Consider the following 12,469-nt stretch of genomic DNA (forward strand, 5'->3'; position numbering starts at 1 on the left):
GCCTCTCTGCGGAGGCACCCTGCCGTTTATGAAGCCAGATGGTGTGTATTATACTCATAAGGAAAACTGCAGAACAGGGCTCGAAGGCGTCAACCACTCACCACAACAAATATAGCAATAAGGGCTAATATCTAGAGAGTGTAAAAAATGGTCAGACTCTCAAACAACAAGCCAAACAATCCAGTTCGAAAATGGGCAAGAGACATGAAGAAACATCTCATTGAGGAGGATATGCAAATGGAACTGAGCCCGCGAAAAGATGTTCAACATCATCAGCCATTAGGGAAACGCAAATTGAAACCACAGGGAGGCACACCTATCAGAGTGGCTAAAATAAAAAACAGTGACAACGCCAAATGCTAGTGAGGATTTGGAAAAACTGGATCACTCTTACATTGCTGGTGGGAATATGAAATGGTAGAGCCACTCTGGAAAATATGTTCACAGTTTCTTTAAAACCTGAACATACAACTACCATGCAACCCAATGGTTGCTTTTCATTTATTCCAAAGAAGTGAAGATATATGGGCTGGCAACAGTGGCTCATGCCTGTAATCCCAGCACTTCGGGAGGCTGAGGCAGGTGGATCACTTGGGCTCAGGAGTTAAGAGACCAGCCTGGGCAACAGGATGAAACCCCATCTCTCCGGAAAAAAAAAAAAAAAAAGAAAAAATATTAGCTGGGTGTGGTGGCACACACCTGCAGTCCCAAGCTACTCGGAAGCCTGAGGTGGGAGGAACGCTTGAGCACAGAAGGTCAAGACTGCAGTGAGCTATTGCTGCGCCCCTGTACTCCAGCCTGGGTGACAGTGCAAGACTTTGTCTCAAAAGAAAGAAAGAAAGAAAAAGAAATTAAGATGTATGTTCACATTGCTGGGGTTCAGAAACAGATGCTTCAAAATATGGCGTGTTGTACATGCTGAACTGAAAAAGGAGTTTCAAGGTCTCTCTGACTGCCCCAGCCCAACCGTTCTCCAAAGCATTGGATTCTCTGAAGTTCCCTTATCTGCCTGAAGTCCGGACCTACCAAAGGAGCAAACAGTGCCCTCTGATCCTTTCTCTGAATTTTCACGAACTAAACCCATATTGCAAGGAAGGAATTCTCTTTTAACAAACCTGGGCAGACTTTTGTCACAAACCGTTGTCTGCTCTGTAGACCCAACAGACTTTGCCCCAGATGCTTGTCTGTTCCTCAAGCTCATTGAATTCTCCGTAGGAATCCTTTGTTGGCCCTCAGAAAGTTTTTCCTCTCTCCCTTTCCACAACCTACTTTGCCAGCATCCGAGCCTCCATTCTTTCTGTAACCTCAAGATGGTGTCTAAGCTTCTGCACTCTCCTGGGGGTTGGAGAGTGCAGGAGCTTTCCAGTGACCTCCCTTTCTACATGAAGGCGCCTGTGTCCCATAAAACTATGATCAAGTAAATTTGTACAACTCTTCTCCAGTGAACCTGCCTTTTGTGAGTTGATTCTCCAGAGGACCTACAGAGGACAAAGGGGACGTTCCCTTGGCCCCAACAACACAAAACCCTGTACGCAAATGCTCACTGTAGCTTTATTTGTTAGAGCCAAAGACTTGGAACAACTCTGATGTTCTTCATCACATGAATGGTTACACAAGTTGTGTCCATCCATTCCACGAATACTATACAGCAATAAAAAGGAACGAGTTATTGACATGTGCAAAAACCTGGTAAATCTCCAGAGAAAGATGCTGAGTGAAAAAAAGACCATCCTTACAGAGTACACATTGTATGATTCCATTTCAAGAGCTTTCTTTTCTTTCTTTCCTTTTTTTTTTTTTTTTTTTTTTTGAGATAGGGTCTCAACTCTGTTGCCCAGACTGGAGTGCAGTGATGCAATGATGCTCACTGTAGCCTCTACCTCCCGGGCTCAAATGATCCTCCCACCTCAGCCTCCCTAGTAGCTGGGACCACAGGCATGCCACCATGCCTGGCTAATTTTTTGTGCTTTTTGTAGAGATGGCGTTCAAGGGCATTCTTGAAATGACAACATTTTAGAAATGGAGACCAGATTAGTGGCCACCAGGGGTTAAGGAGGCAGTGGGGGCAGGAGGAAAGTGAGCGTGGTCATGAAACAGCAACAGGAGGGACCCTCGTGGTGACGGACGTGCTCTGTGTGTTGAGTGTCCGTGTCAGTATCCTGGTTTGGTACACATGATGTTGCACCAGAGTTTGGTGAGATGTTGCCCGTGCAGGGAACTGAGTGAAGGGCACAGAGGATTGTTCTCTATTACTTCTTACCACTCATGTGTTGGGGAAAGAGTGGGCATCAAGTTCAGGGGCCCCAACTTTTCTAAGGAGAAACTAAAATTTTTATTTCATCAGAGGCTTAAGGCCGTCAGGTGGGGAGGGGCCTAAAGCCTCAGTGAGGGTTGGGTAGAAGTGGGGGTGGCTCCCTCTGGAAATGCCCAAGATACTCACCCAAGAACCTCCAAGCAGGCACGCTGGTAGTACTGGTTTATTCTCTTTATGGGCAAGGTGAGGGCCAGCCTGATGGTGACGTTAGGTCAGCTCGGAGCAAACTTTATTCTCAAGCCATGGAGGTCCCACTTCCAAGAGCCTCACCACTTCCTCTCCCTGCTCCCACCACTCCTGGCTAAAGGACAGAGGAGATCCTTCGTCATGGGCTGAGGTTCTAAAGCCTTGCATCAGGCATGTACCTTGCTTCACGGAAATTTCCCATGGACACGCCCTAGGCAAACACTCTGGTGCAGACCGGCGTGACTGGTTTCCCTCTGCCTCCCCGGCTCAGGGGACAGATTCTTGGGTCTTAGGGCAAGGGCCTTGCCCAGTTGGCCTCTGTGGAGGGCCTAGGCTGGGTGAAGAACACGTATGGGTAAACATCAGAATGACATGCAGTGATGAGACGTTTTCACCAAGCAGAGCAGTGAGAGTAGCCGACTGGACTCACATCTCCAGTTTTTACTCACTTAGGGGAAATGTGCTCTCTGTGTGGGATGGGATATACAATTGTCTGGACCATTAAGACAGGCATTTCTCTTTCCGTAAAGTAGGTACAGCTGAATCTCCTAAGTAGCTGGGACCGTAGGCATGCAACACCATGCCCAGCTAATTAAAAATTTTTTATTTTTTAGAAATAGGGTCTCACTATGTTGCCCAGGCTGGTCTTAAACTCCTGGGCTAAAGTGATCCTCCTGTCACAGCTTCTCAAAGTGCTAGGGTTACAGGTGAGAGGCCATGGGGAGGGGATGAAGGACTTTGAGAAGCTCGGGGATGCCCAGGTTACCTCCAGCCCAGTCATGCCATCTCCCACCCCAAAATGCCTCTCGGGTGCTTCCCAGAAGGAAGCAAATCTGGCTGTAGGTGACATTTCTCCCCCACTGCCGTCTGGTTCTTTCACTGATATGGGGTGTGTTCCCTCCAGGCCCTGTCCGAGCCCCTCCAAGTATGATGTATTAATCCGTATTCATGCTGCTGATGCCCTAGACTGGGCAATTTATAAAGATCCACGTGGCTGGGGAAGCCTCACAATCATGGCAGAAGGCAAGGAGGAGCAAAGTCACACCTTACATGGATGGCAACAGGCAAAGAGAGGGCTTGTGCAGAGAGACTCCCCGTCATAATAACCCCAGATCTTACTATCACGAGAACAGCCCAGGAAAGATCTGCCCGCATGATTCAATTACTTCCCACTGGGTTCCTCCCACAACATAAGGGAATTCAAGATGAGATTTGGGTGGGAGCACAGCTAAACCATATCATATGGGGACATACGAGTATTTCCCTCAGGGTTTGGTGGGGTGTCAGGCAGCACAGCAGGGATGTGGCTCCCAGGGTCCTACTGCACCCCAGCCTTGTAATCACTGGGGAAGTCGAGGCTCAGAGACTCACCTGAGGGGGCCTGGTAGGGGCAGGATCAAGATGGGGATCAGGCTTTTCTTTTTTCTTTTTCTTTTTTGAGACAGAGTCTCACTCTGTCACCCAGGCTGAAGTGCAGTGGCATGATCTCGGCTCACTGCAGCCTCTGCCTCCTGGGCTCAAGCGATTCTCCTGCCTCAACCTCCCAAGTAGCTAGGACTACAGGCACGTGCCACCATGCCTGGCCAATGTTTTGTATTTTTAGTAGAGACAGGGTTTCACCGTATTAGCCAGGATGGTCTTGATCTCCTGACCTCATGATCTGCCCTCCTTGGCCTCCCAAAGTGCTGTGATTACAGGTGAGAGCCACCATGCCCGGCTGGGTATCGGGCTTTTCAATTGCCAAGGCAGCAGTAGACACTGGACCACCAACAAACAGAAAGAGAAAGTAGCAGAGGTAGTCCCACCTCCGTCTCTCGGGGGCCATCTGCACCAGCTTCTCTCACTCTCCTGCTTCCCTTGGTGAGTGAGGAGTTCTCCACTTCTGCAGAAAACAGCCTTCCTCTTGGGGCTAAAGGTCCCCTTGCCAAGCAGGTGCTCAGAGCTTTACATTTTTCCCATTAGCAAATCAGTTTATTAGTTGAGGAAACAGACTCAAAGTTAAGTGACTTGCCCAAGGTCACATCATCTAGTAAGTGGCAGAGCTGTGATTCAATCCCAGGTCTCTTTGGGTCCAGAGCTGGAGCTCTCAGTGAACATGTATGCCACCTGGAAACCATGGAGGAAGCCTGGAGAGTTGGACATATGTAAGAAGAATGAGCAAAACCCAGGGACTTAACTGTTTAAATTTAATGTTGAGAATTTTTGTATTGCTGGGAAACATAGTCCTTCCTGACCTCATTGAACAGCTGTCAGTGATGGGGTGGACTTAGAGCTTCTACCCTGTGCCCTTTCATGTGGCTTGGCACATTTTCTCTATGTCTGTGTCTTCTTTTCCCTCCCAGACAGTAAGTTCCTTGAAGGCCATGCAAAAGGTCCACAACTTAACACTTGGTAGTCCCTCAGTCAATATGTGGTAAATGAATGAGGAAATGGTTACCTGTTAGAATTCTAGAGAGGTATGTTAGAAAGGTCTGAGCAGTCCTCAAGACTACAAGCATATACACAGCCACCATTTCCCCTCTCATGTCCATTGCAGACATCACTAATCAATCAAGTCATTCTTTTTCACCAAGATGCCTGGGAGGTTGCAGCTTCCCGTCCCCTGATGCCCATGGCCAATGGCTGATTGATGCAGAAGGATAACACCCGCTGTTTGACCTCTGACCTATAATTTATGCTCTGAAGGTCCTTTTGGAGTTAGGTTGAGGCTGGGCTTCTCATGAAACCACATCTTTCCCCAGCTTCCTCCAGGACCTGTCCTGCTTTCCTCCCTCCCTCAATAAATCACTTGCATCAGAATTTCCATCTCAGGTTCTGCTTCTAGAGAACCTGAGATAAATAGCAACATTAATATCGTATTTTGAGTAATCTCTTCTAGAAACACCTTCAAAGACACACCCATAAATAATACTTTATCAGTGATTAATATTTGGGCATCCCTTATCCCAGTCAAGTTAATATATAAAATTAACCATCACAACGACCACCTTTGTAACTCAGCCCACCTCGGCTTAGCCCAGCACCCACCAAACCATCACCAGTCCTGCCCAACCACAGCCAATCATTTTGCGTTCTGTTTTATTTTGAAATCCTGGACCTCATATGGTATCATTGGCAGATATTTCAATGTGCTTCTCCAAAAATTATGAACTTAAAAAAACATAACCACCATACTATTGTGACATCTAAAAAGTGGAGTTTCTTATTTATTTAATTTTAGTATTTTTATTTTTTTTATACACAAGTTTCCTTCAACCAAAAAATTGAGTTATTTAAATATAACACAACACTAAACTCCCCAATAAAAAGAATTCTAAATTAGCACTTATTATTTGCAGCCTTCCAAGTTCACATCGTGTCTCATTTAAACCATCCACCTGCCCTCTGAAGTAGTGATATGGTTCAGCTGTGTCCCCACCCAAGTCTCACCTCAAATTGTAATAATTCTCACATGTCAAGGGCAGGGCCAGGTGGAGACAATTGAATCATGGGGTAGTTTCCCCCATACTGTTCTTGTTCTAGTAAGTCTCACAAGATCTGATGGTTTTATAAATGAGAGTTCCCCTGCACAAACACTCTTGCCTGCCACCAGGTTAGACGTGACTTTATTTCTCCTTTGCCTTCCGCCATGATTGTGAGACCTCCCCAGCCATGTGGAACTGTGAGTCCATTAAACCTCTTTCCTTTATAAATTACCCCGTCTTGGGTATGTCTTTGTTAGCAGCATGAGAACAAACTAACCCAAGTAGTAACATATCGTTAGGCACTGTCCACAATTTTAACACCTGCTACCCACATAGTGCCTATCCTTCTTCCCTGGTTTAGTCTATATTTCCTTACATATATTTTTGAAAACTTTTAATTTTGAAATATATTACAAATATACTACCTTATAGGTTCACAACAAGTTGCAAAGTTAGTACAGAGAGGACCCTTGCACTCTTCACCCAGCTTCCCCTAATGCTTGCATCTTACATTGCTAGGATCCAACAGCATGGCCAGGAAATGGACACTGTTCCAACTGGTTCAATGTGTGTGTAGTTTTATGCTATTTTAGTACACGTGTGCATTTGTGTAACTGCTGCTGCAATCAAGGCACAGAACTGTGCTATCACCACAAAGATCTCTCTCATTCTACTTCTTTATAATCATACCTCCCTCTACCCCACCTATCCCTAACCCCTCCAATTTGTTCCCTAGCTCTATAACTTTGACATTCTGAGAATGACGTATAAATAGAATCATATGGTATGTGACTTTTTATTTTTCAGACAGCGTCTCACTCTGTCAACTGGGCTAGAATGCAGTACCGCGATTGTGGCTCACTGCAGCCTTGAACTCCCGGGCTCAAGTGATCATCCTGCCTCAGCCTTCTGAATAACTGGGACTACAGGTGCATGCCATCACGTCCGGCTAACTTTTTTTTTTTTTTTCTTTTAGAGGCAGGGATCATGTCTGGCTAACTTTTTTTTTTTTTTTTTTTTCTTTTAGAGGCAGGGATCATGTCCGGCTAACTTTTTTTTTTTTCTTTTAGAGACAGGGTCTCCCTGTGTTGCCCAGGGTATGTGACCTTTTGAGGTTGACTTCCTTCACTTGGCAGAATTCTCTTGAGCTCCATCCACATTGTTGTGTATCAATAATTCATTCCTTTTTATGAACTGAGTAGTAGTCCATGGTATGGATGGACCACAGGCTAGTTAACTATTCACCTACTGAAGGACACTTGTTTCTCCCTGCTTTATTGCTTTTTCCTCGGTGTTTTTGACAAGCGTACTATATATTTATTTACGTGTCTTGTTTGTTTTCTCCCCTCCCCCCGTATAATGTAAGCTCCATGAGAGCAGGGGCTTTTGCCTAGTGTGTGCATCGTTGTATCTCTGGGGCCAGGAACAGTGAATGACATGTAGGAAAGAGCTTAAGAAGCCACTGGTGGAGTGAATGTCGAATGAATTTTGCAGACGAAGAGATCTAATTCCAGGGAATGTAAATACCTTTTCTAAGGTCATTGCACCTGTTGGTTGCAGAGCCTGGTCTTAACCTGCTCTCTTGGCCCCAAGTGCCCCCCCACCCAGCCCCATGCCAGTCCCGATCTTTCTTCTCCCTGGCCAAGCGTGGGCAAAGCCGGCTCCTGCTTCTGTGTTTCTTTTGGCTTCAAGGATGCTGGCAGGGTTTTCCAACGGAACTTTACTGACAACCCACAAAGCCCAAAGGGAAATAAACAAGGGAAATCTGAGGACTTATAAAGTGTTGAGCTTATAAAATAAATTCTTTTCTTTTCTTTTTTTAAAAAAGGGATGTTGTATTAGTTTCCTGTGGCTGCTGTAACAAATTACCACAAGCTCAGTGGCTTAAAACAACACCTCCTTATGACCTCACAGTTCTGGAGGCCAAACTCCAAAATCCAGGTGTTGGCAGGGCTGGCGGGCAGCGCTGGCAGGTGGGGAAAGGCGGTTTGGGAACCGTAACACTCTTTGACATATATCATACCGGCATGCAGTACATTAATAGCACGTTTAACATGGCCGGGTGTGGTGGCTCATGCCTGTAATCCCAGCACTTTGGGAGACCGAGGCAGCAGTGTGGACGCTCAACTCAGTCGCACTCCACAGTCAGAGAGCACTGGGTCCACAACCTCGCCCTGCAGCTTCCTCCGTGTGTGGCCTTGGGTGAGTCACTTTAGCAACCAGGTCAGCATGCCCATCTCCATAGCGGGTGCCACTGCCCACCTTGCCAGGCAGTTGTAACATCACTCGAGACCACAGGAACACAGCCACTGTTTCTTGGCACTTACCACCTCTAGGCCCTTGGTGAAGCGCTCCTGCCAGGTCACCTCATTAAATCCCCATGACGAGCTTGTTGGAGGGCTGTTATTGTCCCCATTTTAGAGCAGAGGCGCTGAGACTGAGGCACCGCAGCTGAGCCTACCCCTAGATGTTCTCACTTAGTGGTGTCCACCGGGGCCACCACCAGCCTAGTTTTGCAAATTCTTCAGGTGACTGTGGTAAGCAGCAGGGTTGAGAACCTGGGCCCCAGCTTGAGACCATGAAGCACACCCTGTGCTCCCCCCGCCAGTCCGTCCCTCCTCCCTCGCTCTGTCCCTCCTCCCTCACTCTGGTCCCTCCCCCCTCGCTCTGTTCCCTCCTCCCTCGCTCTGGTCCCTCCCCCCTCGCTCTGTTCCCTCCTCCCTCGCTCTGTCCCTCCTCCCTCTCTCGGTTCCCTCTCTCACTCCCTTCCAGGCTCCGCCTTGGGTACCAGGACTGACTTCTGCCATGTACAAGCCAGGGGTCTTGAGACCATGTCTGTGTCTTGTTTACTCAGCCCTCACACGGGCATGCTAGCTGGCCTGCCTCCCCTGCAAGGGTATGTAGGGAAGGCAGGGAGTAGTCAGATCTGCCATTCTCTGCCTGCCTCTGACTGAGGTGAATTGGGGGGCACCCCTCCTCCCTGTTATCCCGGGAGTCTTCGTGACTTCCCCGGCTATGTGCAGCCCCCTCACTCTCCTGAGACGTGCCTGCTGTCCCAGTGTGAGTGCCCAGTCCACCCTGCTCTGCTGGCCGTGGCTGACTCCATGGTGGTTTGAGGGGCACCTTCCCAGCTTGGGCCAGAGGATGTGAACTTGGGAGCTGGGGGCAGATGGGCTGTGGGGCCACCGTGTGTGCTGGGAAGCAGGGAAAGCCATTCTCAGGTATAGGACGAAGGAGAAACTCAAGAGGCCTGTCGATGGCCGTGGACCCAAGAGAGCTGAGAAAGAGGGCCGGTCAGTTCTCACCAGCTTAGAGTTCCAAGTGAAACTCCAATGCATTTCCTTTTCTCTGAAGCTCATTGCACTCACGATGGAGAGACTCAGTGAAGACAGAACCACTCTAGGACTGACGGCAGGGCAGGCAGCAACCCCCCTGACAGACCTCAATGGCAGGAGAAAGGTCCCCTACAACTTCCAAAGAGTACTCCATAAAGCTGAGACAATAGGGCCATTAAAGCCCCCATCCAAGCAGACGCAAAGGAGCCACTCTCCTCCCAAACCAGGCACCATGTAGTAACAACTGGAACTCTAGCCAGCCACCGCTGGGCTTTCCCCAAGGAGCCTAGGAGGATGGTGTCCAGCAGGAAAGCTGCTGGTCAGTTTCTGGGCTGCCTAGGGAAGTTTCAGCCAAAGCCCCTGTTGCTGGTCGGTTTCTGGGCTGCCTTGGGAGTGTGGTTGGTTTCTGGGCCACCTTGAACTCCCTGGGGTAGAACCTGAGAATCTAAATGTTGAATGTGATTTGAGGCAGGATCTGGTTAAATGGCAGATCCTGATTCAGAAGGTCTCAGCAGGGCCTGAGGGTCCACCACCTGACAAGTCCCCAGGAGAGGCTGCTGGTCTGAAGAGCACACCTGGAGAAGCTAGGGCTTAGCTGAGTCTGATGCTCAGGCTGGGCGTGGTGGCTCATGTCTGTAATCCCAGCACTTTGGGAGGCCGAGGTCGGTGGATCACTTGAGGTCAGGAGTTTGAGACCAGTCTGGCCAACATGGCAAAACCCCACCTCTATTGAAAATACAAAAATTAGCCAGGCATGGTGGCAGACACCTGTAATCCCAGCTACTTGGGAGACTGAAGGAGAATCACTTGAACCTGGGAGGTGGAGGTTGCAGTGAGCCAAGATCGCACCATTGTACTCCAGCCTTGGTGACAAGAGTGAAACTCTGTCTCAAAATAAATAAATAAATAAAACAAAAAAACACTGGGAACCTAGGTCGGTCCAGCTGCCCACTGGCTCCCTATTTTACAGAAGCAACATTCCACCCACTGCAAGGCCCAGAGAGCTGGGGGTGCTGGCTGGGTTGATGGCTGTTCTCCCAGCTGAGGAAAGGAAGCCGGCAATGCAGAGCAGAAAGAGCACGGACTCTGAAGCCAACTGTGAGTTTCAGCCTTTCATTTGCTTAGTCAACTTGGACAAGACACAGAGCCCCTCTGAGCCTTGGTTTATGGAGCGTTGTTTGTGAAGATACTGAGACTTGGGTAGATGGTGACTGTTTATAAACACTACTTCTTGTTTACTAATTGCAAAAGGAAGTGCTTGCAGCCCATACCCAGCTTGGTGCCCTGGCTCTGCCTTTGGAAGCTCTCACTGTGTTACGGGAGCTGTGAGTCGCGTGTGAGCAAAGAAGGGCAGCACCCTCTGGCAGGACCATGGCCACGGCCCGGCTCGCTGGGCAGGGTGGATGTCTGGGTGGGTGGTTTCTCCAACAAGCAGACCACAGGGCCTGGCCCAGCAGCGAACTGCTCATGCCTCCTGATGACAGTGCACCTCTGCCTGCCGGGGAAGCTGGCCTGGCCCAGGAACACCGAGGACACCCAGGCTGTTAGTTCTCTTGCAAATTACTTAGTTACTCTGAGTGGCTAATGGACCTAACCCGTTTGTTACCTCCTTCCCGGTTAATTCTGATAACTCAGAAAAACAAGCATTTTTAAGAGAAGTTTTTTTGGTGTTTCTCCATTAAAGGAAACATTTGGCTTCTCTTAGAAAAAGCAAAAAACATCCCCAGTGGGTCCCCATGAGGCTGGGTGGGACTTCTCAGTGCCTTGCAGGACCTCACAGGAAGGAGGAGGTTTGCTCCCAGAGAAACACACCAGCCTCAAGTGCACGCCTGCAGTGAGCTTGCAGGAGCCTTGGGATGCCCAGGCTAAGAGGAAGGAACCCTCACCCCTTCCACTTAACACTTTCTCCTTCACAGAAACGGATTCTCACCCAGGGACCAGTCTGTGTCTGGAGCTGGGTGGAGAACCAGCCACTGCCTTGGGGGCTCACAAGTGGTGGCCGGAGCAGAGCTGGCGGCTAGGTCATGGGGTCACCTGGCTGGATCCTTCTCCCGACAGCGTCCCCTCCCCTGAGCCAGGTCTGGGCGGCATGCAGGTGCGCAGGCGAGTCTGTGTTGGGAGTTGAGCCCTAAGCTCCTCTCCTTTCTGCCGAGGGCTGGGGACAAAATCTCCTTCCAGGGTTCTCTGGTGCCCTGAGGGGACTTCAGCTTTAATTCTAATACTTCTCTCTTCCTCCCTGACTCACTGTAGTTGTCCAGAAGGAGTAGTAAAAACCTGTTCCCACCTGAGTGTCTTTACCAGATCCTTAATGGCAGAAATGGAGTCACTATGGTGACCAGCATTGGCCCAACCCTTCTACGTAGAGTTCAGAATGCACACTCTGTCTCACATCATTGCATTGGGTCCTGCCACACAGAAGTACGTGAAGGCCAGGGGCTGCCATATCAAAAGCTGTAGACCTTGGTTAAATAACCATCCTCCATACCTGGTTCTGCTGGGCCAAGTGTCACTTGCATAAATACAAGATACCAGGCAAAGGTTTGGACATTCTCTGGGGAAGGTCTGCTCTGCACAGGCACTCCTTTGTAGAGGTTTATGTTCCACTGGGTCTGTATATGGAGCATATCTTGTTCACAGGACCATGGCCAACCATCCAACCATTCATCCACTTTTCCTTTCTTCTATGCATCTGTCCATTGAGCCATCCATTCATTCATCTATTAATCTATCCATCCACACATCCATCCATCTACCCACCTACTCATCTTTTTATATATCCATCCATCCATCCATCCACCACCACCTACCCACCCTTCTTCCTTCCACCCACTTAACCATCCATCCATCCATTCATCTATCCATCCATCCACCCACCCACCTTTCCTTCCTTCTAGCCACTCATCCAATCCATCTGCCCACCAACCCACTTTGCTTCCATCCATCTAACCATCTATTCATTCATAGTCCTGGATCTTCCTTTCCTTTTCCTTCCTTGCCTGCCTGCCTTCCTTCTTCCTTCCTTCCTTCCTTCCTTCCTTCCTTCCTTCCTTCCTTCCTTCCTCCTTCTTTCCTTCCTTCCTTCCTTCCTCCTTCCTTCCTCCCTCCCTTCCTTCCCTCCTTCCTTCCTTCCTTCCTTCCTTCCTTCCTTCCTTCCTTCCTTCCTTCCTTCC

This window comes from Piliocolobus tephrosceles, chromosome 9 (assembly GCF_002776525.5).
Source record: "Piliocolobus tephrosceles isolate RC106 chromosome 9, ASM277652v3, whole genome shotgun sequence".
In the NCBI taxonomy this organism is placed as follows: domain Eukaryota; kingdom Metazoa; phylum Chordata; class Mammalia; order Primates; family Cercopithecidae; genus Piliocolobus; species Piliocolobus tephrosceles.